This window comes from Ochotona curzoniae, unplaced genomic scaffold, assembly GCF_017591425.1.
Source record: "Ochotona curzoniae isolate NIBS_2020 unplaced genomic scaffold, NIBS_Ocur_1.0 scaffold_4937, whole genome shotgun sequence".
Classification (NCBI taxonomy): domain Eukaryota; kingdom Metazoa; phylum Chordata; class Mammalia; order Lagomorpha; family Ochotonidae; genus Ochotona; species Ochotona curzoniae.
Window position 1 is genome coordinate 2,488,112 of NW_024467126.1, and position 22,920 is coordinate 2,511,031.

Consider the following 22,920-nt stretch of genomic DNA (forward strand, 5'->3'; position numbering starts at 1 on the left):
ATGATTTACCCTTCAAGCAGCTGCAACGGCCGGAGCTGAGCTGATCCAAAGCCAGGAGCCAGGAGCTTCTTCTGTGTCTCCCATGCAGGTGCAGGTTCCCTAGGCTTTGGGCCATCTTTACTGTTTTTCCAGGCCTCAAGCAGGGAGCTGGATGGGAAGCGGAGGGACTGGGATTAGAACTGGCACCGATATGGGATCCCAGTGCCTGCAAGCCAAGGACTTTAGCCACTAGGCTACTGTGCCTGGCCCGGCTGCTCACGTTTTCACAGAGGGACCAGCATGCCCTGATAATGCTGATGTTTCACAGTATAAAGTTCACAAGCAGCGAAACAGGTCCCAGTCAGGCAGCAGGTGCTTGGGGTGGCTGTGGGAAGGTAGCCAGAGGGGTAAAGGCAGGTCCTTGTTTCAGTTCTGGCTCGGATATTTACAGACTGAAGTGTCACGCAACCTCTTCTTGAGACCTCATTTCCACCCCTTGTGAATGGAGGGTTCCAGCACCTCTCCTACAGGGCAGGACTGGGCAATGTGAAGAGTGCTTGACTGAGTCAGCACTCGTCAAACGTTACGTCTGTTGTATTGTAGAAGGTTAAGCTGCCACCTGCAATGCCAGCATCCCCAAAATGAGCGCTGCTTGAAACCCTGGCTGCCCCACTTCCGATCACGCTCGCTGCCGAGGCGCCTGGGAAAGCAACAGAAAATGGCCCAAGGAACTAGGCTTCTGCCGCCCTCGTGGGAGACCTGGGTGCCCTGCCGTTGTGGCTATTTGGGGAGTTAATTTTAACAGGTGGAAGATCTCTTTTTGTGGGTGTCTCCCTATCTTTCTCTGTAACTCTTTGAAACAAATCTTTAAACTCCAACAACCCAAATCATGCCTGAGTATAAGGCTTTGTAACATCATGTCTCATGATCAGCACAGTGGCTCAACAGGCTAGTCTCCATGCTGGTGCTGGCGTTCCCTATGGGCACAGGTTCTAGTCCTGGCTGCTTTACTTCTTTTTCTTTTAAGATTTTATTTATTTATTCATTTATTGGAAAATCAGATTTACAGAGAGGAGACACAGAGAGATGGATCTTCCATCTGCTGGTTCACTCTCTAAGTGGCCACAATGGCTGGAGCTGAGCTGATCCAAAGCCAGGAGCCAGGAGCTTCTTCCTGGTCTTCCATGTAGGCGCAGGATCCCTAGGCTTTGGGTCATCTACTGCTTTCCGAGGCCACAAGCAGGGAGCTGGATGGGAAGTGGAGCAGTCAGAACACGAATTGGTGCCCATATGGGATCCTGGAGTGTGCAAGGTAAGGACTTTAGCCACTAGGGTACTGCACCAGGCCTGTCTGCTTCACTTCTGATCTAGCTGCTTGTTGATGGTCTGGAAAAGCACTGCAACATGGCCCAGGTCTTTGGGACCCTCTGCCCATGTGGTAAACTCAGAAGCAGCTCCTGGTTCCTGGCTTCAGATTCGTTCAGCTCTAGCTAACAGCTGGCTATTTGGGGAGTGAACCAGCAGATGGAAGATCTCTCTTCTCTATCTCACCTGTTCTCTGTCAATCTGCTTTTCAAATAATAATAATTAAAAAAAAAACCCTTAAAAACAAAAAAAGATGAAGTCCTTTTGTGAGATTCCTGTATCAGCGGCTTCTTTCCTGTGCCTGCCTAGGTTGGGCTGCAAGGGCAGCCGCTTCTGGCAACATCTGTTAGGCCTCGGTTGCCTCTAGGCCCGTGCAGGGTGCTGCACTGCCAATACCCGGCTCATTCCAAGGCCAAGGACTGGAAGGCGGGACAGCCCCGCACGGGGGAGTTTTTGGTTAGGGGCCACTATTTCTTCACTCTGCACTCCCACTGCAATTCCCAAGGTGGAGCCTTTTTCTGGTAGGCCAACATGTTCAATGGGATCTATTTTAAAAGTTCCTCTTCGGGCCCAGTGTGGTAACGTAGAGGCTAAAGTCCTTGACTTGCAGGCACTGGGATCCCATAAGGGCACTGGTTCTAGTCCCAGCTGCCCCATTTCCCATCCAGCTCCCTGCCTGTGGCCTGGGAAAGCAGTCGAGGACGGCCCAAAGCCTTGGGACCCTGCACCTGCATGGGAGACCCGGAAGAGGCTCCTGGCTCCTGGCTTTGGATTAGCTCAGCTCCAGTCATTGGGGAAACTTGGGGAGTGAATCCTCGGATGCAAGATCTTCCTGTCTTTCCTTCTATCTCTGTATATCTGCCTTTCCAATAAAAATAAATAAAATCTTGTAAATTTCTATTTTTGTTTCTATTGTTGATTTTGTATCATGTCTTTTCACTTAAGGGAATGTACAGTAGTTATGTAATGGAGACTAACAACCAGATGTGAGGATGCAGTGTGGTCGGCATCTCTGTTTCCAGACAAAGATGGACTTACAGTGAAACTGTTGACTACATCTTGACAATAGGATTCTGGACTCTCTGCCATTGTCCATACCCGCAATGATGGACATATGACTGAGTATGAAGAACTATACGTTAGTAATGATATAAAGGAACTGGGGGGAGGAGGGAATTGGGGAGGGGATAAGGGAATATGGAACTGTATCATAAAATGATAGCAATAATAATAAAATGTGAAAAAAAATTTAAAAAATAAATAAAATCTTTAAAAAAAAGTTCCTCCTCACCCAGCAAAGAGGTACAATGGTAGTGATGATTTCACAAGACTGTTGTGAGAGTGAGAAATTCATGGAAAGTGCTAGTGGTATCCCCAGCAAGGGTTCAATAATAATATTCATAATATTGAATTATCGTTCAACAATGACTCACCTCCTAAGAACTTTTCCTACAGAGGGTGCACATGTGCGCATGTGTGTGTCTGAGAGAAAGACAGATCTAGCCCTATGAACCCCTGATGTCCACTCCCTTACCAAGTCTAATGATCAGAATGGATTTTTGTATTTAAAAAAAGAGGTTTCTCCAACTGGTCTACCTGTGAGCACCTGTGAGGAAGGAGGCGCAGGGCAGAGCACAGGCAGCAGGCAGAAAGCAATGACTCAAATCTCAATAGACATGTTCTCTGGTGTAGCACCTGGGCTGCACGCTGGGCAGGCCTGCTGCCAGCTACTCAGGCTGCCCTGTCCAATCCTGACTGCTTGCAGCTGAGGTGGAAGAATTTTCCCCGAAGGAAAGCAGCCAACGCCTGGTCCCACCCATTCTTCTTGGGCAACACCCAGTCAGGCAGGCTCTCACTCAGCAGGGTTTTCGTTTGGCTGAAGCTCCGGTAACCAGGCTCCTCCCAGAGTCCCACAGCTGACAACTCGCAGAAAACCCGCGTCTCCTGACGGTGGGAACTCTGGAAAAACCAGCTCCTGCCTTTGGGACATGGAGGACAAGGGAGGGGACGCTGCCCGGTACTGCTAGTAGCGGGAGGTGGGGGGAGGATGGAGTAAGACTGGGACCACCTGGACGAGGCTAGGGGAGAGGCTGGGACGCGTGGCCAGGTCAAATCCAGGGTGTCTAGTGCCGAATATTAGATTCACAGACTCTGAAGCACATTTTTCAATTTATTTTTTTATTGCAAAGTCAGATATACAGAGAGGAGGAGAGACAGAAAGGAAGACCTTGCATCTGAGGATTCACTCCCCAAGTGGCCGCAACTGCTGGAGCTGAGCTGATGCAAAGCAGCTCTTCCGGGTCTCCCACGCGGGTGCAGGGTCCCAAGGCTTTGGGCCGTCCTCGACTTTCCTAGGCCACAGGCAGGGAGCTGGATGGGAAGCAGGGCCGCTGGAATTAGAACTGGCGCCCATACGGGATCCCAGTGCGTTCAAGGTGAGGTGCGTTTAGTTGCTAGGGCATCGCACTGGGCCCGAAGCACATGTTTCAAACATCGCATGAGATAACTGTACACTAAAAATAAATTCCTTCTTTGAAATTCAGTTTTAATCAGCACTCCTGTTTTGTTGTTGCTGTTGAAGATGGGATTCAAACCCCCAACCCCTGCCCTGTACAAACTGAGGCCGGCTTGGGGAACCCAACAGCTTCTCCGCCCTGAAAGCGCTGAGCGCTTTGAAAAGGGGTGAAAGGCCTCGGCCCTGCGAAACCGTGGGAAAGTCTGTGAGGAAGAGGGCGGAGTGCTGCCCTGGCCGCGATCCGGCTCACCCAGAAACCGTGGCCACCCGCGGGTCGGTCCCCGCCCCGCACGGTCTCCTTCACGGCCCACGCCCACTGCCCACGGCCGCTGCCCACCCACGGCCCCTGCCCGCCCCTGGCCCCTGCTCGCCCACGGCCTCCGACCGCCCACAGCCCCTGCCCACCCATGGCCCCTGGCCCCTGCCCGCCCACGGCTCCTGTCCGCCCACGGCCCCCGGTCCCTGCCCGCCCCCGTCCGCCCCGCCCCCGTCCGCCCGCCCACGGCCCCTGCCCGCCCACGGCCCCTGCCCGCCCACGGCCCCTGTCCGCCCACGGCCCCCGGTCCCTGCCCGCCCCCGGTCCCCGTCCGCCCCCGGCCCCCGGGCAGCAGCTCCCGCTCGCGGGGCAGGGAGGGCGGCGTGTGCGCAGGCGCGGCAGGCAGGTGGGCGGGGCGTCCGCGCAGGCGGGAAGCGAGGCGTCGCGCGGCGGGGCGAGGCTTCGGGCTGAGGGCGGAGAAGGCCGCGTGGAGTGGGGCGCGCGCGGATTCCCGCTGGCCATGGAGGGCACCGCCGTGGCCGTCAGCGAGGTGATGCCCGGAGGGGACAAGAAAAGCTCAGAAGAACACCTTTCTGAGGAGACCGCCAAGTTTGGGCAGAGGGGTCCGGGGTTGCTTGAGGTGCCGGAGAAGAAAAGTGCAGGAATGCGTGTGAGGAGGCAGATGACACAGGCTGGGGACGCGGCGCGTCCCTAGTTGAGGGGGTTCACCCCCTCCTCCCACATGAGACCGCGCACCCCCACTCTCCTGCGGAGGGCACCAAGGTGCAGCAAGCTGCTTGTGGGGACACGGAGAAGGGGTTCGTAGAGATGGCGGCCTCGGGCTGGGCCTGACTGGAACCCCTCGAGCTTTCCACACACCTCACGCCTGGGACAGGAAGTGGGAAGAAAAACAGGCAACCCGCGCTGGGGAGGAACCAAGATGGCAGGCAGAGGGGCGAGGGGTGCCCCTTTAGTGCCCGCGGGAGCCTGGGCAGCACCATGGGGCCCAAGGGGCGGTGCAGTGGCACCTGGGACTGAAGCATCCTCCCCTGCCGGCCTGCCCAGGTGCAGCACGGGGCACTCCAGCGCCGGCCTGTGAGGGCACGTCAGAGTACCAGGCTGTGAGGGCGCCTGCCAGGGTGCCCGGCTTCCTGCGCGGGCTGTGTTCTCGTTCGGGCTCGATTTTGCAAGTGCCAGAGTGGGGGGCCCTCGGAGCCCTGGAGTCCCAGGCCTGCAGCCTTCCCCAGGCTGTTCTCGTCCTTGGGGTGGGGAGGGCGGCAGACGTGCCCCCGAACCCGCCTTAGGAACTAGCTGATCGGGGTCTCCCCTGGTGATCTCCCTGGGACGATAGAGATCGTCATTTTCCTGGAGGGGCCATAGGGTACGGTGGAGGTTGGCATGGAAATGAAAAGGAATATGCTGTATGGAATGTTTTATTCAGACACTTTGTCCTTCCAACCTAAGCTGTTAGGTGGTGTCTGGACCGCAGAACTTCCTAGAAATACTAGGTTAATATTATGAAACATTTACTATATGTTAAACGTGTTGCATGTGTTGCTTGCTTTTGGAATCAGCCTTACAGGTGAAGTTTATCTCTGAATATAGACGGAAGGAATCTAGGGTAGAGAGAGGTGAAGGAATGTGCCCAAGGTCACATGCTAGGACTGGGCTTGGCAAGGATTCAAATCTAGACATTTGCCTTTTGCATGTTTAAGTAATGATTATTTATTTTTAAAGTAATTATTTGGGGCTGGCTCGGTGGCTAACAGGCTCATCCCCTGCCTGTGGCCTTGCATCCCATATAGAGGTTAGTTCAACTCGCAGCTTCTCCACTTCTGATCCAGCTCCCTGGCCTGAGAAAGCAGCCGAGGATGGCTCAGGTCCTCGGGTCTTGCCTCACGCGGGATACCCAGAAGCTCTTGGCTTCAGAGCGCTCAGTTATGGCCAGTGCAGTCATTTGGGGAATGATCCAACAAATGGAGGATCTCTTTGTCTTTCCCTCTCTCTGCAATTTTGACTTCAAGTTAAATAAATATTTCAAAAATTAGTTGTTTGAGAGGTAGGTAGAACAGAGCTTTCGTGTACTGAGTCACTGCCCCAATGTCCACCGTGGGGCTGAGCTAGGCTTGAAGCAGGAGCCAGACACGCTTCAGGTCCCCTATGTGATGAAGGAACCTGATTACTTCTGTCGGGACCACTACTTCCCAGGTCTGTACTGGCAGCCGGCGTCAGAAACTGGAGCTGGGAGTGAACTCCGATATGGGATGAGATATCCCAGCTGGTGTCTTAGCCACTAGGCTAAATGCCTCTTAAATGTTTGGACCCTTAAAAAAAGTAGGCCTAAGGAAAGGTAAAGATGACTCATAACCAAATGGCACTGTTATTCATAGTATTCATGTTGGCTCATTTTGGAGGAAAAAAAGAATTAAGAAAAATAAACTCCCACTTAATTTTTTTCCTCATTATTATTTCCAGATGAATTTGCCCTCTAAATAAAGCCATTTATTGTCTCAATTTCCTGTCTTATTGGGACACTATTGAATTGTGTCTTCTGTCACTCAACTAGTTATTCTGTTGAGTCATGGTGCTCTGCCATGAACACATGTAAATCTGATATTTTGCAGACAGGACTACAGTTTTTGCAGGGAAATTAGGGTTGTGAATTGAATGCTATTAAGCAAGTTTATTATTACCGTGATTTCTAAAGATTGTGTTTTCTTTGGATTGTGTTCTTTTCAGATTTTGAAATATTTAATAATTTACTGGTCATGTGAAACAGGAGTATCCAAGGGAACGTTGCTAGAAGGGCAGCTAGTAATTTCCATCAAAGCATCAACTTCTAAGAAGCAAGCAAGCACCCTTCACTGCAAAACAACCAGTAAGTAGAGGGGGAAAAAATGACTGATTTTTAATCTTTGTTTTGTCGTAACTTATGTGACAGTTTATTTAAAATTTTAATTAGCTTTAATCTCTCCCTTTCTCCAAAGATTTATTTATTTGAAAGGCATAGTTATAACAGAGAGAGGGTGAGAGACAAAGATAGAGATCTTCCATCTGCTGGTTCACTCCTTAAGTAGCCACAACTGGCGGAGCTGAGTTGGTCCCAAGCCAGGAGCTAGGGCCTCCCACATAGGTGCAGGGTCCCAAGGCCATAAGCAGGGAGCTGGACTGGACGGAGAACAGCCAAGACATGAGCCGGTACCCACATGGGATGCTGGCACTGCAGGTAGCACTTTTATCTGCATAGCAACAGCTCCTATTCCATTTATTTTTAAATGTAAAATTTATATGTTTGAAAGAAGAAGTGACAAGATTAGGTTGGGGAGTGAATCGTGGGTGGTGGGTTGGGGAGAGAGAAGTACCATCTGCTTGTACACTCCCCAGATGCCTGCAGTAGCTAAGGCTGGACCAGGCAGAAGCCAGGATCTGGAAACCCCATCTTGGTCTCCCTTGTGGGCGGCAGAGGCGCCAGGACCGGGGGCATCATCTGATTCTCCTCAGGCACGTCAGCTGGCACCTGGATTACAAGAGGAATAGCTGGGACTTGACTCGGGACTCAGACGTCAGGGGTGGGTGTACAAGCAGCAGCCTCACCTGCTGAGCCGTAACACCAGTCACATCCAGGTTTTCAGTAGCAATATTTTATGGGTAGTGTTTCATGTTAGAATGTAGAGATCTGCATAATTTTTATAAGAAAAATGTAAACACTGATTTTAATATTTGATAAGGTTACAGATGTATGTAATTGTAAAAGATAAAATAGTTCTGTGAGACTTGTTTAAAAAACTTACATAAATCTCTGCATGTTTCCTCTTCCCAACTTGTTCTCTCCTAGAGGCTCTACATTCTTTGTTTCAATTTTTAATTTTATTTTTAATATTGCTTACTAGTTGGGAAGGATGCACACCCATGCGGGCCTTTGATTAGGGTGGCCTGCCCCCAGGCTGAGACCACATGCCAGCTGATGGGTTCTGCTTCCCTGCCTGGATTGGAATGTGCCTCAGTCCTAGTTCTCAGGCTCACAGGTGCAAGCAGTGGTCCCCCAGGGGAGTCCCTGAAGTTCCTCTCCCAGGCCCATACCCAGCTCTGGGTCTTACACGTGCCAGTGGGTGCTGGGGCCCAGTCTAAGATGGCCTTCCCCCAGCCCCAGCAACTGCTGCCAGGTGAGGCAGCCTCTCCCAGCCTGGGCCACACCCAGCCTTAGCCCTCATGTAAGTTGGTGGGTGCTGTCCAGCCCAGCCTGACTTATACCCTATCCTAGCTTTCATTTAGTCCAGCATATGCTGTGAACTGGCTCAACCCAGCCCAACCCCACACCTGGCCCTCATGTATGCTGACAGATGCTGCAACCCAGCCTGTCCTGTCTTCTCTCCAGCTCTGGCTCTCACGTTCACCAGTGGGAGCTGTGGCCTATCAGAGGAATTCTCCAAGTTCCTCTACCAGGCCCAGTCCCAACCCTGGGTCTCCTGTGAGCCAGTGAGTGCTGTGGCTCTCACCAATGGGTGCTACAGCCTAGCCCATCATGGCTCACCCCCAGACCCAGCTCTCCTGTGATCCAGTGAGTTCTGGGTGCCACAGTCTAACCCAATCTGTCTCATACCCATTCTGGCTCTCATCAGCGCTAGCAGGTGCTGGAGCTTAGCTGAGTCTGGCCCACCCCCAAACCACCCTATAGTTGGGGGAGGTTATACATGTTTTTTAAAAAATTATTTATTTTGAGGGCCCGGCAAAATAGCCTAGTAGCCAAAGTCCTTTCCTTGCATGTGCCAGGATCCCTTATGGGAGCCGATTTGAATCCCAGCGGCCCTGCTTTCCAGCTCTCTGCTTGTGGCCTAGGAAAGCAGTCGAGGATGGTCCAAAGCCTTGGGATCCTGGACCCGCATGGGAGAGCTGGAAGAGGCTCTGGGATCCTGCCTTTGGATTAGCTTAGTTCCAGCCACTGTGGCCACTTGGGGAGTGAATCAATGGATGGAAGATCTTCATCTCTGTCTTTCCTTCTCTCTGTATATCTGCCTTTCCAATAAAAATAAAAATAAGTCTTTAAAAAATATTTATGGGCCCAGCAGCGTGGCCTAGCAGATAAAGTCTTCGTCCTGAATGCTGAATGCGCCGGGATCCCATATGGGTGTCAGTTCTAATCCCAGCAGCCCCGTTTCCCATCCAGCTCCCTGCCTGTGGCCTGGGAAAGTAGTCGAGGATGGTCCAAAGCCTTGGGATTCTGCACACATGTGGGAGACCTGGAAGAGATTCCTGGCTCCTGGCTTCGGATTGACGCAGCACTTGCCGTTGGGGTCACTTCGAGAGTGAATCATCGGAGGGAAGATATTCTTCTCTGTCTCTCCTCCTCTCTGTATATCTGACTTTGTAATAAAAATAAATAAATCTTTAAAAAAATTTATTTTGAAAGAACTAGAGAAGGAGAGATTGACCTGTTAGCTGGTTCACTCCCCAGGTTGGTACGATGGCCTGTGCTGAACCAGGCTGAAGCCAAGAGCTCCGTTGGAGTCTCCCACGAGTCGTTAGCAGGTGCAGAATCTGTCAGCAGCCAAGATGAGAACTGCAAAAAAGTGTTCTTTTTTTTTTTTTTCTTTTAGAAGTAAGGAAAAAAAAATTATACAATCTACTTAGTATATATAAACCCTCAAACACACACAAACACACAGACACAACACTACACTTGTTGAATTTACATTTAACTCTATAAGCAATTCCGCATGTATTATATCTTTGTCATTTATATATTGATGCATGTAAAGATATATATTTATTAATGTAAAGATATTTTTAAAACAGAAGGTATGACATATGTATATATGAGCTGATGCCCATGTAAGATGTTGGCATCTTCCATCCGTAATTCCCCACTCCGCAAGTGGCCACAATGGCCAAAACTGAGCTGATCTGAAGCCAGGAGCCAGGAACTTCTTCCAGATTCTTCCAGGTCTCCTACTCAGGTGCAGGGTCCCAAGGCTTTGTGCTGTCCTCCACCTCTTTCCCAAACCACATGCAGGGAGCTGGAAGGGAAGTGAAGCATCTCAGATGTGAACTGGGGCCCATATGGGATCCAGGCACGAACAAGGTGAGGACTTAGGCACTAAACTACTGTGTTGAGCCCACTGGGTACAGGATTTTAAGCAAAAGTGTGTTATTCTTCAGTTTTTGATGACACCGCGATACTGTCCTCTAACTTCAGGTGTTACTGTTGAAAGCTAGCTTTCTGCATCTTCTTTTTGTAACTTCTCTTTTCCTCTGTTAGCTTATAGATTCTATTCTCTATTCTTGTATTAATTACAATAAATAATGCTAAATTTCTTGCTACAGATAACCCTGAAATCTTAGTAGTTTAATGTAGAAGATGTTTATTTTTTCTTATTTTTACAGTCAGACGGATGTGTACAGCGGTATATTTTGTTTCATATAGGATTCTTGTCATTTCTGTTTGAATGCATCATCTAAGTTCCCTAAGTTTTCTGTATTTAGCTTAGGACAGGGAAAGAGAGCAAGACTTATGGGGTGACTTGGAAAGCACAGATTGTATTTCTATTTCCATCCCACTAGGTAGAACTTTGTCTCTTTTTGAAAACATTTAAAATTAATTTTTTGTTGTTTTTAAAGATTTCATTATTTTTATTGGAAAGGCAGATTTACATAGAATAGGAGAGATATAAAGATCTTCCATGCACTGGTTCACTCCCCACATGGTCACAATAGTCAGAGCTGAGTTGATTCGAAGCCAGGAACCAGGTGCTTCTTCCAGGTCTCCCACGTGGCTGCTCCTCAGTCATAAACCAGGAGCTGGCTGGGGAGTGGAGTAGCCAGGACACAAGCCAGTGCCTACGTGGGATATTGGTGCTGGAAGGAGGAGGATCAGGCAGCTGGAACATTGTGCCTGACTCTTAATTAATTTATTTCAAAGAATTGGCGGTATCTCCCATGCACTCACTCACTCCCCACATGTCTGCAGTGGCTAGGGCTGAGCCAGGCCCAAACCAGAAGCTTCATCTGGGTCTCACATGGGTGGCAGGGCAGTGAGACCATTTCTACTGCATTTTCGAGGCCATTAGCAAGGAGCTGGTTCAGAAGTGGAGCAGCTGGGACATGAACCAATGCCCATGGGGGAAAATGGCTTAACCTGTTACACCACAAGAGTGAGCCATTATTTATTCATTTTCATTTCATGTGTGAGCACCAGCAATATTTATTGTTGCCTTTGTGCTAAAAATTCACAATGATATGACATGGTGTGGGTCGGTTTTTATCCGTTGTGTTTGCTCCTCAGGAGCCTTTTCAGTAAGAAACTCCTGTGTTTTGGACCTAGGAAATCTCTTGTAGTCTCACTTGTTCTAGAACTTGTGTTATTTATTTATTGGACTTTACTGCTTTTTACGAAACAATCTTTTCTCTGTTATTTTTCATTTCATTTTACTAGGAATGTTCTCAAATTTTTCCTTCAACTTTTCCACCGACAATTCTCTTTTCTGCGATTACAATTTTTATTTCCAAGAGCTCTTTACCTATTAAATAAAACAAATTTATGTATCTGAATAGCAGAAAGGGACATATATGTAGTCTCTCAGCCACTGGTCCACTGCCTCAGTGCTCGTAATGGCCTGGGCCAGGTCAGACAGAAGCCAGGAATTCAGCCTGGCTCTCAGCGTGGCTCGTGGGTGCTTGAGCCCCGAGGTGTGTGTGAGCAGGAAGTTGGAATCAAAGCAGAGCTGGGACTTGAACCCTGGTACCCTGATATAGAATGTGGGTGCCCCTAGTGAATAATATCTTTTATTACATTTTATTTTTAATGTTTGTTACAGAGGTGAGGTGACTGCAAACCGACTTATGGGAACCACTGGTCAGAACGGAGAGGGGTAGGGGTACGGGGAGGAATGGTGAGGGAGAGGCCTCTGCCTCCCCCCAGCCCCCACTCCTCCCTGGGACCCATGGTGGGAGGCTGGAGGTCTCTGCTTTCAGACCACATTAGCATCTGAGGATGGAGGTTGTTTCCCCATGTTGACCCGTTAGCCCAGTGTGGGGAACAATGTCCTGAGGGTGTCTCTTGGGTGGTTTTGTTTTTTCCTGAGATGTTGTTGAGTTCGTTGTAGGAGAGATGGGATCTTATTTCTAATGTCTGTTGGCTGTCCATGTCCGTGGGCTGAGGCACTTGCTGCAGAACTTGGCCTGTTCCTCTGCACGGTGAGATACTCAGGGTCTTCTGCTGAATTGCAGGAGCCGCCCTGTCTTTCGTGTGTTTATGGTATAATATTCATCCTTGCATGGGAGCTGGCAGTAGAGTTGACCAAACCTTGAACAGGCACTCTGAGGCCAGACAGCACGTCCACGTGATGTCCGTCACTCCCTAGACCCCTGGTACGCCAGCCCTCAGACCCAGTTCCCGTGGTTGCCAGCCCACCCGGGGGGCGTCTTAACTGCCCTCGTGCTTTATGCCATTTTATAGCTTCCCACGTGTGTTTCAGGACTGCTGTAACTTCTCTCATGTTTATGAGCATTATAAAGATTCTTTTCAAAAAAGTTTTCTCTACCCAGTGCCTGTTTTTGTCTCTATTCCCCTTTATAATCAGTTTGGTTTCTGTTTTTCCTGTTAGATACTTTCTTTAGACATTTTACAGTTTTTTGGTTTTCTGCTCATTTTGAAGAGATTATAAAGATCTGTAACTTATTAGGAGAAACTCTTCATTATTTTTAGAGTTTTACTCTTTGGATGGCCAAGAGTTGAGGCGGAGCCTGTCTGCTAGAGGTATGGGAGTGAGGGAAAAATGGCGCCCACTGTTTATGTTCACTCAATCCACTTTTCTGTTAGGACAACTTCGATTCTAATCCTACAAGCCCATCCTTCTACTGTTTTCAAAAAATGATTTCGGGCCCGAGCAGTGGCGCAAGTGGTTAAGTCCTCGCCTTGCACGCCCGGGATCCCATATGGGCGCCGGTTCTAGTCCCGGAAGCCCCACTTCCCTTCCAGCTCCCTGCCTGTGGCCCGGGAAGGCAGTCGAGGACGGCCCAAAGCTTTGGGACCCTGCACCCATGTGGGAGACCCGGAAGAGGCTCCTGGCTTCGGATCGGCATAGCATTGACTGTTGCGCTCACTTGGGGAGTGAATCATCGGACGGAAGATCTTCCTCTCTGTCTCTCCTCTCTGTATATCCGCCTTTCCAATGAAAAAATAATAAAAATAAATCTTTAAAAAAAAATGATTTCCCCTCTGCCTTGCAGCAAGATTAGAATGGGCAGGTCCTTAGGATGCTGAGGCAAGGAGGTGATCTAAGAACTACTTACACTGATTTTTCAGCTGTATCCCATGGTTTTAGCTGCTGCCTCGCTCCTCCTTCCAGAGGTTTCTGATGGTTCCTTTCCTGAGTTTTCAGGTCAGGGGATTTTGTTGTGTAATTCAGCTTTTTTGGCCTTTTGTCTTCTCCCCTACTGATTGCATTTTTTGGGTTTTTACATTGTTTTGTATTAATCCATCTGCTTTTCAGTTTCTAAAATGTTGTTGTAATAATCTTTGTTATTCTCTATCCTTGTGGGCTTGTGCCTTTATTTAAGTCCCTTTCCTGTTGTTAGTGATTTCAGGAGTGAATGTATGTGTGTGTGCGCGCGCTCAGTTTTCCATTTTCACCTGGAAATGTGAAGTTGTGCCATTAATTTTGATTTTAAATCTCAGATCATGGGCCCAATGCGGTAAACTAGTGGCTAAAATTCTAGTTTTGTGCGCGCCCAGGATCCCATATGGGTGCCAGCTTGTGTCCTGGCAACCCCACTTCCCATCCAGCTCCCTGCTTGTGGCCTGGGAAGGCAGTGGAGGACGGCCCAAAGCCTTGGGACCCTGCACCCATGTGGGAGACCCAGAAGAGCTTCTCGCTCCTGGCTTTGGATTGGTTCAGCTCAGGCCGATGTGACCACTTGGGGAGTGAACCAGTGGACGGATGAACTTCCTCTCTGTCTCTCCTCTCTGTGTATCTGACTTTTCAATAAAAACAAATAAATCTTAAGAAAAAAATCTCAGATCATGAACTATGTGGGTTACCTAAGGCTGTTGAATGAAGTACCACAGAATGAGTGGTTTAAAGCAAAAAAAAAAAAAAAAAAATTCCTTTCTTGTGTTGGAGGGCAGAGATCTAAAGTTGGGATTGTACGTGTTGGAAGACCTGAAAGAAGCTCCTGTCTCTTGGCTTCGGATTGGCTCAGCTCCAGTCATTGCAGCCACTTGGGGAGTGAATCAATGGATGGAAGATCTTCCTCTCTGTCTTTCCTCCTCTCTGTATATCTGCCTTTCCAATAAAAAAAATCAAATAAATCTTTTAAAAAAAATAAAGTTGGGGTTGTAGAATCGGGTTCTTGCAGAGACTGAGGAAGAGATCTCTCTCCTGCTGTCCCTTGAGGGAGGAACATGTTCCTTTTGGAGACGAGAGCCTCTGGTGATCTTCAGCCTCTCCTCCTTGGTGACCCTTTCTCCTTGGTCCTCTACCGCACAGTACTGTAGTGCTCAGTGTTCTTATGGGGTAGATTCAGAGTTTTTGGGACAAAGATTCTTACCTGATAACTTAATAAAGTGTATTCCATTCAAGAGTAAAATTGGTTTAAAGGGGGCCAATTTTGGGGGACAGGTGCTATGGTGGTGACGGCATCTTATATGAGTGCCAGTTCACGTCCCGGCTGCTTCACTTCTGATCCAGCTCCCTGCTTGTGGCCTGGGCAAGCAGTGGAGGAAGGCCCAAGAGCTTGGGCCCCTGCACCCATATGAGAGACCTGGAGGAATTTTCTGGTCTTCTGGCTTCTGATTGGCTCAGTTGCAGCCATTGTGGACATTTGAGAAATGAACCAGAGAATGAAAAACATAGATAAGAATTGAATGTAGGTGAAATGATTTGCCACTTGGTAATTTTCAAGTCCTTTTGCTGAACCCCTGCACTGCCGTTTAGTACATCTTTGGTGCTTTTGATTTGACTAACTTCATGAGTAAGGTCATGGTTTTAGTGTTCTGCTGTTTTTAATTGGCTTATTTTTATAATGTCTCTTTGTATTCTCTTTCTTGCAGTTGCTTCTGTGGGATGCATTTACAGTGGCTTCGTCCTGAAGAAATTTCTAAAAGGTGAGAATTACCAAAGGAGGTGGATTCTCTTTTTGGCAGGGAATTTGATATTTTCTGGAACTGACTTGCGATAAAAGATAAGATTCCCAGACCAGGTCTACATCAGATATCCACGGAAGTTTGAACTTTGGATAATTGTTTTGGTTTTAAGATGTCTCATGGAATACTTTTCTCTGGCAGTCCTACTCCAGGACGACCCGTGAAACTGCAGATACAAAAGTGGATAAGGTACCTAGGCCACTGCTGCTTCTCTGAGTACTTTCTGTACACTCTCAGGCAATGGTCAAAAGAAAAATTCATGTTTCCTCTGTTGGTTCACTCCCCAGATATCTGCAGGAAGCTAGACTGTAAGTGAAGGTGAGACTTGATCTCAGGCTGTTGGGAGGCTGACACAATGGCCTAGCCGGTGGAGCTGCTGCCTGTGATGCTGGCATCCCATCTAGGCTCTGGTTAGCAGTTATTCCATAAGGGCACCGGTTCGAGTCTTCCGCTATCTAGCTCTCTGTTATTGCACCTGGGAAAAGTAGCAGACGATGCCCAATTGCTTGGGCCGCATGGGCGACCCAGAAGAAGCTCCTGGCTTTGCACCATCTGGCCCCAGCTGTTACTGTCACTAGGGGAATGAATTAGCAGCTGGAATATCTCTTTCTCTCTTCTCTCTTTATCTATAACAGCTTTTCAAATAAATAAAATAAATCCTATCCAAAAAGAAAACCTCACAAAAGACAACTTCCCCCAGAAAGTAAATTTATAAAGAAACTTCCAACTACGTATGGAATTTATGTACATTGGTTTTTTTGTTTGTTTATTTAAAAACCCTTGAATTCGTTCTTGCTCTAAGAAAACAAAGTGAGATAAAATATATATATATAGATATATATAATCTTAGAAAGTTACAATTTATAGTGTGTGTGAGATATTTTACTTTTGGCTATTTGTAAACTGGATTTTTTTAGTGTTTTCAAAAATGCAAATCAGTTAAAGATTTATATGCTGATTACTAGCAACTCAATTATTTTGACCTTATCGAACAAAAAGAAGAAACTTTACAATTGAGTTAAAAAATGAATAAAGATACAAACATTTAGGAAATAATTCTGCCTTTAAAAAAAAGATTTATTTTAGTTTTGTTGGAAAAGCAGATTTGCGTAAAGCAGGAAAGACAGAGAAAGATCTTCCATGCACTGGTTCACTCCCCAAATGGCTTCGATGGCCAGAGCTGAACTGATGCAAAGCCAGGACTCAGCCTCTCCTGGTCTCCCATGCGGGTGCAGGGTCCCAAGGCTCTGGGTCATTTTCTACTGCTTTCCCAGGCCACAAACAGGGAAGGTGAGTGGAACAGCTGGGATGTGAACTGGCATCTATATGCGATGCCAGTGCTTGCAGTTAGAGTTAGTCAATTGAGCTATCGCATCAGCCCCCATAATTCTGCCTTTTGAAACTTGTTTTCTGAGGTAGTTTTCCCAGGTGTGGAGATTTGAGCTGAAGGAAGAGTCAGGAGTGTACTCCTCTGCTTTGGCCTGCATCTTAGCCCCCCGAATCTGCTTTCCATCTGTCTGTAGCCTTATGTGTGTAGCTTTTTTATGTACTGTTAAAAAAAAAGGATTATTGTATTTATTTGAAAGGCTGAGTTATCGAGAGAGGTAGAGAGAGTAAAAGAGAGAGAGATCGTCCATCCCCCTGGTTCATTTCCCAGATGGCTGCGCTGACCTGGGCTGGGCCAGGCTGAAGCCTCACTGGAGCTGGGAGCTTCATCTGAATCTGCCACGCAGGTGCAGGAGCCCAAGGCCCTGAGCCCTGCTCCCTTGCTTTCGCAGGCCATAAGCAAGGAGCTGGATCCGAAGTAGGGCAGACGGGACTCAAACTGGTGCTCCTATGGGGATGCCAGGGCCACAGATAGCAGGTGGCCCTGTGCCACAACACCAGCCCTTTGCCAGCTGCTGTTGATTTTGTTATGCTGCTTCTGCTTGTTGTTAGCGCTAGAACAGAAGATTCTGTGAGTTGAGGTGAATGTTCTCCCTGTAGTAGCGATCACACAGAGAGGTTACTTACGTGAACAGGATCCATCTGCTTTCTCTCCTCATGCCCACACTTACTCTATCTCAATCCTGCCCCACGGCTGCCACCTTCCGAGCTGTGCTTGGGAAGGAGGGAGAGTTGGGGTGCTGTGCTCGGAGTTTGCTCTGGTCTTGAGACTTGGGAGATTTGAATCCAAGTTCAAGAGTGGTTTTATGCTTTTTTTTTTTTAAAGATTTATTTTATTTTTATTGGAAAGGCGGATATACAGAGAGGAGAGACAGAGAGGAAGATCTTCCGTCCAATGATTCACTCCCCAAGTGAGCGCAACAGCCGATGCTATGCTGATCTGAAGCCAGGAGCCTCTTCCGGGTCTCCCACATGGGTGCAGGGTCCCAAGGTTTTGGGCCGTCCTTGACTGCTTTCCCGGGCCACAGGCAGGGAGCTGGATGGGAAGCGGGGCTGGCGGGACTAGAACCGGCGCCCATATGGGATCCTGGGTGTGCAAGGTGAGGACCTTAACCACTGTGCCAGCACGCCGGGCCCCAGATTTTATGCTTTTAAATCATCTGGTCTATTTATCCAATTTTAGTTGCTGTTCTTTTAGGGTTAGGCCTTTGGAAAGATACAAGGAATGGAGAAATAATTTCTAAAGGCACTGCGTCAGTTAAGATGTGTCAAAGCGAGTTTAAAGTGAAGACTCCATCTAAACAAAGGGGAGCACGCTGCAGCACTAGGGAGGAGACAGGATCTTCCCTGCAACATAAGCCCATCCTTACTATTGTCTGTACGAGGAGTGGGCAGATGCTATGTGAAGCTTCTACTTCAATTCATATTTGTGAAAGTGTTTTGAAAATAATGAAAAGCTCCATAAGAACCAGGGAATGGTTTTATTATTGTTATTGCTAGGGAGGAGGTATTGCGTTGGGAATTATTTCTGAAATAATCATGAATTTATTATGTTAATGCAAACTTTAAACAATTTGTGTCATGGTTTAAGTTTTAACTGTTTTAAAAGTTCAGAGCAGTTTTGTTTAATCCTTTTTTTTTATATCCTTGTGATAAAGTGTGCGTGGCTCTTTGTACAAACGGGAAGTACCGAAAATCCAGTACACAATAAAAAGTGAGTCCTGTGGTCAGTCACAATTAGTAGCTAACTGCAGCCTGTCTTTTCTCCAGTTGTTGGGGCTCATAAGATTAACCTCCACTCAGGAATGTGCTTGACTCTTACTAATTAGTAACAAAAGTTGCTTGGTGACGCCCACAAAAGAAATTGGTCAAGAGTGAGTCTTGAATCCCTTTGCTGTCTGGCTTATGCACCATTAATTATGCCTGTGTTACTATTATTTATTTAGCATTCCTGTAATACTTATAGCAAATTGCCCCAAATTGGCCCATTCACTAGTCTTTACCCTGTTTAATTAGCTTCCTCAGGAGCCTCTAGCAGCTGATTGACTAATGAGCAGGTTTCCAGATGCCTGAAGAACTATGTGTTATACAAAACTGACAGGACGGCTCCAGAGGCAGCTCCAGTCGGTCCAGGGCCCAGCTGGCTTCTCTCTCAAATAAGATCCCAGTTTTTCCCATCTTCTCTAGGGCAACTCTTCATTCTTCTTTACTGCTCACTCTGTCCTGTTAGGGTTATAACTCTGGGTTAAGAATACTTGAGATTAAATAAACAAGGAACAAGATAATCTTCCTGTTCCTCTAGCTCTCTGATGTCTTCTTTCCTTTCTTTCTTTTCTTCCCTAACTGTTCCTACTTTTATTCAGTAAGCTTTAAAAGCTTAGGTGAGAGAGCGAGGCGGATGCGACATCCAGCTCTTACTGGCTGTCTCACCTGCTGAGGGGTCGGCTGCAGCCCCCACACGGCGGCAGGAACCCAGCTTCCGGAGCCATCACGTGCGCCCGCCCAGGGTCTGCACTGGCTTTGCTATTCTACATCACAATTCAGACAGTTTCTTGACTTTTAAGACTCTTGACTGTTTAAGATTTTATGCTTTCTAAGGCTTCTCTTCCCCCTCTCGTTCCCTGACCTGTCTCCTGAACTCCCCTGGAATAGCCTTATTAATTAGCCTATGCGATTTGAGAGTTCCTCTGAAAAATTGTATGTAACATGTCTAAAGTGGAGTTCATTTTCTTGAAACCAACTGACTGTTTAATGCCTCACTGCTTTCGGTGGTACATGGCACTTCAGTGAGTTTATGAAGGGCCTTGGCGGGTGAGATGCTGCATGGGACCTCCTGTCACATACCAGAGTGCCTGGGTTCAAGTCCCAACCTGTTGGCAACACCCGCGTCGCCACATACCCTGAGCTGAGGGAGGGACTAGGATTATGAGACAGACAAGACAGACAACACACACAACACATGGAGGCTCATTCTTGTGAAGTGAAGGCCCTTTATTCAAAGTTGAACTGCTCTTAAATTGTCTGCTTGGCCCCTCCCAGGATTTTCCCAATGCTTAAGCAACACCTAAGCTCCCCAGAGGACATGCAAAAAGGGGAAGCAGGAAGGAGGGAAATTGCAGTCAAACCAGGGGCTAAATGTATCAGGCCATGATTGCCCTTCCTGTTACACCTTTGAGAAACAAGCTGAGCTGTAGAGTTAACCCTTGGGAGACCCCGCACCAGCCCAGAGCTCATTTCTGTACCCTGATAACTCTAATTGTCTGATAACACCCCCAAACAGGCAGTTGTCTGCCATGCATCTATTGGACCTGGATTGAATTTGTGGGTCCTGACCTCAGCCTGGTGCAGTCCCAATTATCAAACGCATGTGGGGGAGTCAAACAGCAGATGGCAGCTCTTTCCCTCTCTCTCTCTGCCTCTCATAAAAAAACAATTAAAGAAAAAAAAGCTGTGGAGGGTCTGACACAATAGCCTAGTGGCTAAATCCACACCTTGCATCCACTGGCTTTGTATCCCAGCTGCTTCACTTCCCATCCAGCTCCCTGCTTGTAGCCTGGGAAAGCAGTCGAGAACAGCCCAAAGCCTTGGGACCCTGAACCTGTATGGGGGACTGAGAAAGCCAGAGAAAGCTCTTGGCTTTGGATCAGCTCAGCTCTGGCTATTGCAGCCACTTGGGAAGTGAACCAGCAGACAGAAGATTTTTCTCTCTGTTTCTTCTCCTCTCTGTATATCTGCGTTTTCAATTGAAAAATGAAGTAAATAAAAAGCCGTGGAAAGCCTTTTCCTTTCAAGTAAATAAATTTTAAGAAGGCGGGAAGGTAATGGGAGTGGAGCGGCCTTGTGGCGTAGCATGTTAAGCCACCACCTAGTATTCTGGCATCCCACATGAACACTGGTTTGACACTTGTTGCTCCGTTTCTAATCCAGCTCCTTGATAATGCACCTGAGAAAGCAATAGACGTGGCCCAAGTGCTCAGGCTCCAATGCCCGTGTGGCAGACCTAGAAAAAGCCCCAGGCTCCTGCCTTTGGCCTGGTCTGCTCCAGCCCTTGAGGCCATTGGAGGAGAGAACCAGCAGATGCAAGATCTCCCATCTCCCTCCTTTCTCTAACTCTGCCCTTTGGATAAACAATAATAATTAAAAAAAATTGATAGAATCATTTGTTAGTTTAAACCTAAGCTAATGTTTTTCTAGTAATGATTCTTATTTAAAAAAAAACTCAGATCAGATTTAAGAACTCTATCAGAATAATGTCCTCTACTTTAAAAAAACGATCGCCTTAGGATAAATTCTTTTAAGATTTCTCCTTGTTTCATATTAGTGCACTATTCTGTTTTATGTTTACCTACTTAGTCTAATTCCATTTATACAACTATATTTGTGTATTCTTTTTTTTTTTTTTTTAGATTTTTTTTTTTTATTGGAAAGGCGGATATACAGAGAGGAGAGACAGAGAGGAAGATCTTCCGTCCAATGATTCACTCCCCAAGTGAGCGCAACGGGCCGATACTATGCCGATCCAAAGCCAGGAGCCTCTTCTGGGTCTCCCACATGTGTGCAGGTTCCCAAAGCTTTGGGCCGTCCTCGGCTGCTTTCCCAGGCCACAGGCAGGGAGCTGGAAGGGAAGCGGGGCTGCCGGGATTAGAACTGGCGCCCATATGGGATCCTGGGTGTGCAAGGCGAGGCCCTTTAACCACTTGCGCCACCGCGCCGGGCCCTATTTGTGTATTCTTATTCATTTGTGTGGGACTATGTCTGTTCTAAGTATCTCCTTAGCAAAATGCAGTTGTTTAGTTTGTCCTGCTTGCTCAGGTTTAAGAGTTCCTTGTAATCCTTAATAAGAAGAAAATGATAAGCTGGGGGAAAATCAGTCTTTATTTTGTCGTTTTTCCTTTATTTCTGCTACTCATTTTTTTAATCTTTAAAAAATATCCTCCCATTCTGTTTGACATAATTTAACTCTTTAGTAAAATGCTTTGTGGTGAATCATTTTATTTTACCTCTATTTGAGAGGGGAGAGAGAAAGACAGCAACCCCTCCATCTACTGTTTTCACTGCACAAATGCCTGAAATAGTTGGGAGTGGGCCAGGCTTGATGGCCGGGAGTGCGAACTCAGGTGTCCCGAGTGGGAGGTGGGACCGTCAGACCTTGAGCCGTCCCTGCCACCTCGCCGGTCACACCAGCAGGAAGCCGGAGCCAGCAAGTGCACCCGTGATGGCTATGTGCAACAGGAGTGTCTGAACTGATTCCTCAATCGCTAGGCTAAACATCTGGTCCTCTCTTTTACCCAAGTCAGAAAGCATGCAGTGCTTTCCCCATCACAGTCTAGACAGGAACACTGGTCCTTGTGAGGAGGACCCACTGCCGCCTTGCTGTTGGACGGCTGTGTGGCTGCGAGGTTCCCATGGCTGTTGGCTTTTGCCTTTTCCTGGGCTTCAGCCTTTAGGGGTCAGGGAGGTGCCGTACCTCACCCAAACTTAGTTTTTTGTCTTTTCATTAGAAACAGAAATAAGGACTGGTGATTTTCATGAATTACAGAGGTTGATAGGCCTAAACCTGCTCAACATTGATCGAGAAAGGCATTGGTGAACTTTTGAAAATATGACTTAATCAAAATTTTAAAATCAGATTTTCATATTCAAAGAATTAAATCCTTTTCTAAAAAAATATTTATTTTTCTTGGAAAGTCAGGTTTACAGAGAGAAGGAAAGGCAAAGAGAAAGATTTGCCAACTTCTGAGTCACTCCCCAAGTGGCAGCAATGGCTGGAACTGAGCTGATCTGAAGCCAGGAGCCAGGAGTTTCTTCCGGGTCTCCCACACAGGTGGCAGGATCCCAAGGCCTTGGCTGTCCTCAGCTGCTTTCCCAGGCCACAAGCAGGGAGCTGGGTGGGAAGTGGAGCAGCCGGGATGCAAAACAGTGTCTGCTTTAGATGTGACGATGCAGACTGGACTTCAGCCTCACATACTAAGTAGATGTAGGGAAGAGTTAGTGCACTTACCAGTCACTAAAAGCCTATTAAACTCGGAGAAGACACTTCCAAACCTTTTGGTTAATTATTTTCTTTTTAAATTTATTAAGTTTTGAACCAGAACTTTATTGTTTTATATATATATATATATTTTTTTTTTGGTTCCTCTTAGATATATTTATTTACTTGAAAGGCAGGCAGAGTTACAAAGAGAGGGAGAGATAGAGATATGTATGTTCCATTCACTGGTTTACTTCTCAAAGGGCAGCGTCTGCCAGGCTGGACCAGGCTGAAGCCAGGGCCAGGAG

General features: G+C 47.5%; 1 protein-coding gene across 1 annotated transcript in view; it reads left to right on the plus strand.

Moving 5' to 3' along the window:
• Nucleotides 1–22,920, plus strand: part of CUNH11orf80 (chromosome unknown C11orf80 homolog) — an 84,031-nt gene that overhangs the window by 13,516 nt on the left and 47,595 nt on the right. The gene's annotated exons all lie outside the window — the stretch shown is intronic.